Below are 5,687 nucleotides of genomic sequence, written 5' to 3' on the forward strand. Positions count from 1 at the left end.
CTAATTTGTCCACTTCCCCCTGCAAGCGCAGGACAAGGTGTGCGCTGAGCCACTCAGAGGAGAGCAGGATGGACGCTCATCTGCCTGGCTCTGCAGGCGCCGTGTCTCTCCATGCAGCCCTGGAGCCTGCAATTCCATCACACTGCAGCTCCTGCGGGGCGTGTGGTCCACTCACCCCCTCAGTTCTTCTTCTAACAGTCAAGGCAGAGCGCCTCGGACCTGAAGAAAGGCCGATGGAGTCTGGCCTCCAAGTGCAGGGCCTGGCATGAGACTTGTTCTGATCCGGGCCAGCTGAGCCTGCCACGTCTTGTCCTCAGTTTGGTTCGGTCACCCAAGTCCACAGGGAACCTGCCGGTTTTGCAGAGTGAATTGGACCGGCAACTCTTCCCATGATGGTCAATAAGAACCACTGTGCCCACCACCTCTTCACGCCCCCTGAAGGGAACGCTTTTGTCCCCTCTGTCTTTCAAGGGAGGAAACTGAGGCGCAGCCAGGTTAAAGGATTGTTCTCAAGGTCGACGGCTATTTAATGCACGAGCTGGATTTAAATGGGGTGGCGGAGTCCAGGACCCCAGGTAACGGATGGGACGGTCCAGCCCGGCTGAGGAGTGGACAGAGGGGAGGCTGCGGCTCCCTTCCCACCCGCCCCCATGCCCAGCCCACATGTCTGTCACCGGCATTGTCATTTGTCTGTTGTCAGTCAGCTTTCAGACTCAAGTGCCAGCAAGCGAGTCTGTGTCTGTCTCCACCGCTGTCGGAGCATCTCCTGAGCAGGAGGCGCCTCAGCTGACGATATTTTACTCGCTTTGTAGTCACTGGGGTCTGGGGTCTTGATTCAGCTCGTAAATCAGGGTGGACAAGGCCCCTGATGGGAAGGAGCCAGGTCGGAGCACTGGACGGCGAGTCCCAGGCCCGGACGTCGTGAGTTCTCCACGCCGTCAGACAGTTCCATCCAGTTTCACGGCACACAGCACCTCCAGCAGCCCACACAAGAGGTGATGGAGGAAGAAGAAAGTGACAGGCGCACCTTCATGGAAGATAAAACAGCTTCACGGTCCCAGGTTCCATGCCAGGCACCATCGAGAATACAGTCAAGCCTCAAAAGAGCAGCTCTAGGAGCACTGTGATTACACACCCGACAGCTAACTCAGAGGTCGGCAGTTCAAACCCACCAGCTGCTTGCACTGACCAGTGGCTCCACACAGAAGGATGTGGCAGTCTACTTCCAGAAAGGTTTACAGCCTTGGCGCACTGTGGAGCAGTCGGACTCCGCTCTGAGGCCACCGCGTCAGACTCCTTCCTTTTGACAGTAGATGGCTTCAAGGTACTGAGTGGAAAATTCAGTCATTGCTTTTGAGCTGAACTGACTTGACTTACAGCTGACCCTCCACTGGGTTCCCAAGGCTGAAAAGCAAGAGAAGAGATTGTCCCCCTTTCTCCTGCTGTGCTGCTTGTGGATTCGAACTACCAGAGAGGCAGCAGAGCTCTGAGCTCCCCTTCAAGGTGTTTAAGACACACACACACACACACACACACACACACAAATTCTTGAAGGTGTTGGATTTTTATCCCAGGGTTACAAGAAGCAGCCGTTCCCATGACGCTAAGGGATCACCCCTCTGACTTATCATCCGTGATCATGGGCCTGCTCTCTCCCAGCCGGGACCAGGACTGAGGTGTCCAGCAGAGAAGGGACGTGGCCTTTACTAACAGTCAGGAAAATGAGAGGAACATGTCTGATGACCTTCCTAAAATGCATCACTGGCCAGACCTCTCTAGCCAAAGCCCAGACTCAGACAGCAGAGAGGGAGGGGGCTCAGTGCAAGGAGTCCAGCCTACACACGCGCACACACACACACACACACACACGCGCGCCTCCAGCAGCTGCTTCCCTCTCACCCTCTCCAGCTCCAAGAGTCCCAACAGCTCCCAGCACCCACTCAAGGGTGTGTGAACCCTTCGAGGTGCTTCTTGGCCTGCAGCCCCTCACTGTGTAGAGAACCCAGCAGAGTACCTCACCCTTCCCTGAACAGGAAAGAAATGTCAACTTGTGTCTCACAGGGAGCATGGCTCCTCCTAGGGGACCTGAAGCTCTAAGAAGCCAATTTGTTCCCTTCTGCCCCGCTGCTGTATCCCCAGTGAGTGGAGCAGGGCTAAGCAGTAGTAAGTGCTTAATACATGTGAGAGATGAGAAAAGAAACAGATTCGCTTTCTTCCCTCTCTATGTCCACAGCCATGAGAGACTCAGCCCTCCTGACATCGGGATACAAAGACCCATATCACTGGTCCACATCTCAGACTCATGTGTGCAAAGCCATGGACCCCCATATCCACAAACTCATGGACCTAAAGGTCCCAGGAACCCATGGGCTCAGGTAACCACAGAGCACAGACTGGAATAGACTGCCCATCTCTCTCCCAAGAAGCAGCAGGTGGATTTGAACCCACAAGCTCTCAGATAGCAACCTGGTACATTATTACACACTGTGCCACCATAAATCCACAGCCCCATATGCCTACAGATCCTGTAATCACAGAGGCACCAACCCACAGACCTAGAAGGTCCACTGACCCATGATTCCATGCATCGCAGCTCCATAAACTCATGAACCTAGAGATCAGTGACCTGCAGACTCTGAAATTAACAGGCATACATACTCACACATCCACCAACTCAGAGACCCCCACTCACAGAATCACACAGACTCAAGAGACGCAGCAATTAACAGACCTACAGACCTACACACGTACCGGCCTACATACCCACAGATCCACCGGCCCACACTCTCAGACACAGACATACACAGACACAGACCAACGAGACCAGGAGCTCACGGCCCCACCAGCTCACAGACCACCTACACACAGCACAGACTAGGCTCACGGCACCCCACACACACCAGGGGAGAGCAGAGTAGACAACTCTGGGTTGTCTCTGCGTGCACACACACCCCTACCCCAGAGCTGGACCCAGGACTGTCACAAGGGCCAGACCACTGAGGCAGGGGCACATCCTGAGAACATCTGGGAACAAAATGTTCTGGAGCAAAGCCGAGGAGGGAGGAGAAGAGAGAAAAGGAGAGGAGGAGGAAGGAATGGAGGAGGAGGAGGAGGAAGGTGGAGGCGAGGGAGCTGCCGGCAGGAGGGCACTGATCTGGCTGCAGCTAATGGGGTCCAGTCCCTCTGACCCTCCACAGCCCAGTCCACACGCCTCCCTTCCTGGGTGAAGCGTCTGCTCACTCCTCTGCATTTGGGGCCCTGAATCTAACATCACAGAACATGGAGCCAGTGGGGAAGGCAGGCAGGAATCAAGGAAGCACAGTGTCCTGGGAACGCACTCATTGCTGGGGGCAAGGGGGAGACACACCAGCGGTTAGCGGTGGCACGCTGCAGTAAGGGGGGCAAACGGCAGGGTAGCAGAGGTGGTCGTGAGGAGGACGCGAGGAGGGTCCTTCCACCCCACTGGCTGCTGTGGGCCTCTCCGGGTGTTGTTCCTCCATCTCAGCACTCGGATCTCAGTTCTTCGACCTCAGTGCTTCGGATAAAGGAACTGGGGAAGGGGAGTCCGAGACCACCCTTGTGAGTTCTGGGGCCTTTGGTAGGGGCCACCACAGTGGCAGATCTGACAGATCCAGCAGGACCACGGAATCCTGAGGGGGGGGGGCAGAGGAATCGTACAGGGACTGTGGTGGGGGGGCCTCTGGGAGAGGGTAGGAGAGAGGAGGTCCCGGCAGCAACCTTCACTCTGCTTTCCCCCCAAGGTCAAGGGGATCCAGCATGCAGGGCTGTGGAGGCTTGCCAGTAGGACCTCCTTGGGGGCCTGGAAGATGCCCTGGCAACCCCAGCCCCCTCCACAGGGCCTAGAAGGGGAGGGTCAGGGGGTGGAACAAGACTGAGATGGGGGAGGGGACGCAATGGAAGGGGTCAGGTCTTCAGCAGGTTCTGCAGCCCCTCCCGCAGCTGCCCTGCAGGCGAGGCCAGTCTTAGCCGTCAGAAGAGGAAAAACACTGCTCTCTGGGACGTATGTGCATGTGGGGTCTTGGGTTTGATGCCAAGCCAGCCCACTTCCTCTCCCAGAATGCACTCATACTCACTTGTCTTCCTCCTCAGACCATAGTCCCAGAAGAGGGCCCCAGCTCAGTGTCACCCCGTCCTGACCCTGGCCCTCACGTATCCCCACCCTCTGAATTCTGCATTGATGGCAGAGACAGGAAGGGCCCAAGATTTCCTCACTCCGCCCCAGCCCCGCTGGTCCAGAGTCTGCAGAGAAAGTTTGTCCTGAAGGGTGACAGGAGTTTCTGGAGTGATTCCTTAGGGCTGAGATGGGACATTGATCTGAGAGGTGACCTGACTCTGTGGCCAGCACCTGAGAACCAAGACTGAGGAGGCAGGACTGACCTCCTGGGCCAGACCCTCTCTCTGGGCCCCAAACACCCACAGCCCTCCTCTGCCAAGCCTCGTAGCCCCTAGGCAACACCAGAATGTGTGGGCGAATCTCCCAGACAGACACACAGAGGAAGCTGCCTGCCCAGGGAGGGCCCCGGAGCACTCAGGTCGTCAGCGACTCCTCACATGGGTGTCAGACCTCATCACACCACACGGGCACAGATACACGCAGGCTGGCGAGCTCGCGCACACGAGCATACACACCACACACACCTCCACGGCCCTCCCCGGCCCTCCACCCTCAGAACACGGACTCCCTCTGCCAGAACAGAGCTCGGAGGTCTTCCCAGACCCCAGTGTCAGCCACAGCTCAGGAGCCGCCAGCACTTGCATGAGGGAGAGGAAACAGCACAGCAAAGGACTAAGGAGCCTTCTGGGCCCACCCCAGAACCCCTCCCCAGGCATCGTCACCTGCCCCCAAGCGGCCTTCCTCCCACCCCCTCTGGCCCCCTCACCCTGCACAAACACCTCCCGGCCAGCAATTAAACCCCAATCATCATAAACACTCATTATATAACCAGCTCTAGTGCTTCGGAGTTCCCTCCCCTCAAGAGTCAGCCCCGACCTGGCCACACGCAGCTCGGCCTTGGCCACAAGCTGGCTGCTGCCCAGGGAGGGGGCCCGCTGGCCACTGGGCCCTCCAGGAAAGTTAAACCCTGCCTGGGATTCCCCCATTCCACCGCGCCCCCACTGCCACCTCCCTCCCCAGCATCCCCGCACGGCCAGCCGGCCAGGACCGCGGCTCGCCTGCGCTCCGGTGCTGATGGCCGCAGAGCCGCAGCGCGGGGCAGCGGTGGACACAGCCCGCGCGGCCCCCCGGCCGGCAGCCTGACTTGTTGAATAGATTCCCGCAGAGCCTGGCCCGGCTGCCTCCCGCATTGGCACCGGGAGAACTTTCGTGGCCTTGGAGAGGGGACGGTCAAAGTTTCCCTGTCCTCCCAGGGCTCCCACCTTGAAGACTCAGCGGGGGCCCACCTGCTGGGCACCAGGGGCTGGGGGAACCGGTCCCCAGAAAGCAACACATCCACGCCTCCATGGAGAGAACCCAACGAAGCGACGCGCCAAGAAACCGGCGGAAGAGCGCAGCCCTCCCTCCGCTCCGCCGCCCCCACCTCACCTACCTGGGCATGGACGTGGCCGGGCAGCGGGGGGGTGTCCAGGTTAGAGACGCGGGGGCGACACGGGCCCCCCAAGGCCGGAAGTCGAGGGGGTCCCCCACCCCTCCAGCCGCCCCCCGCCAA

Source organism: Elephantulus edwardii, unplaced genomic scaffold, assembly GCF_000299155.1.
Source record: "Elephantulus edwardii isolate Elephantulus edwardi_28Jun2011 unplaced genomic scaffold, EleEdw1.0 scaffold00086, whole genome shotgun sequence".
NCBI classification, from domain to species: domain Eukaryota; kingdom Metazoa; phylum Chordata; class Mammalia; order Macroscelidea; family Macroscelididae; genus Elephantulus; species Elephantulus edwardii.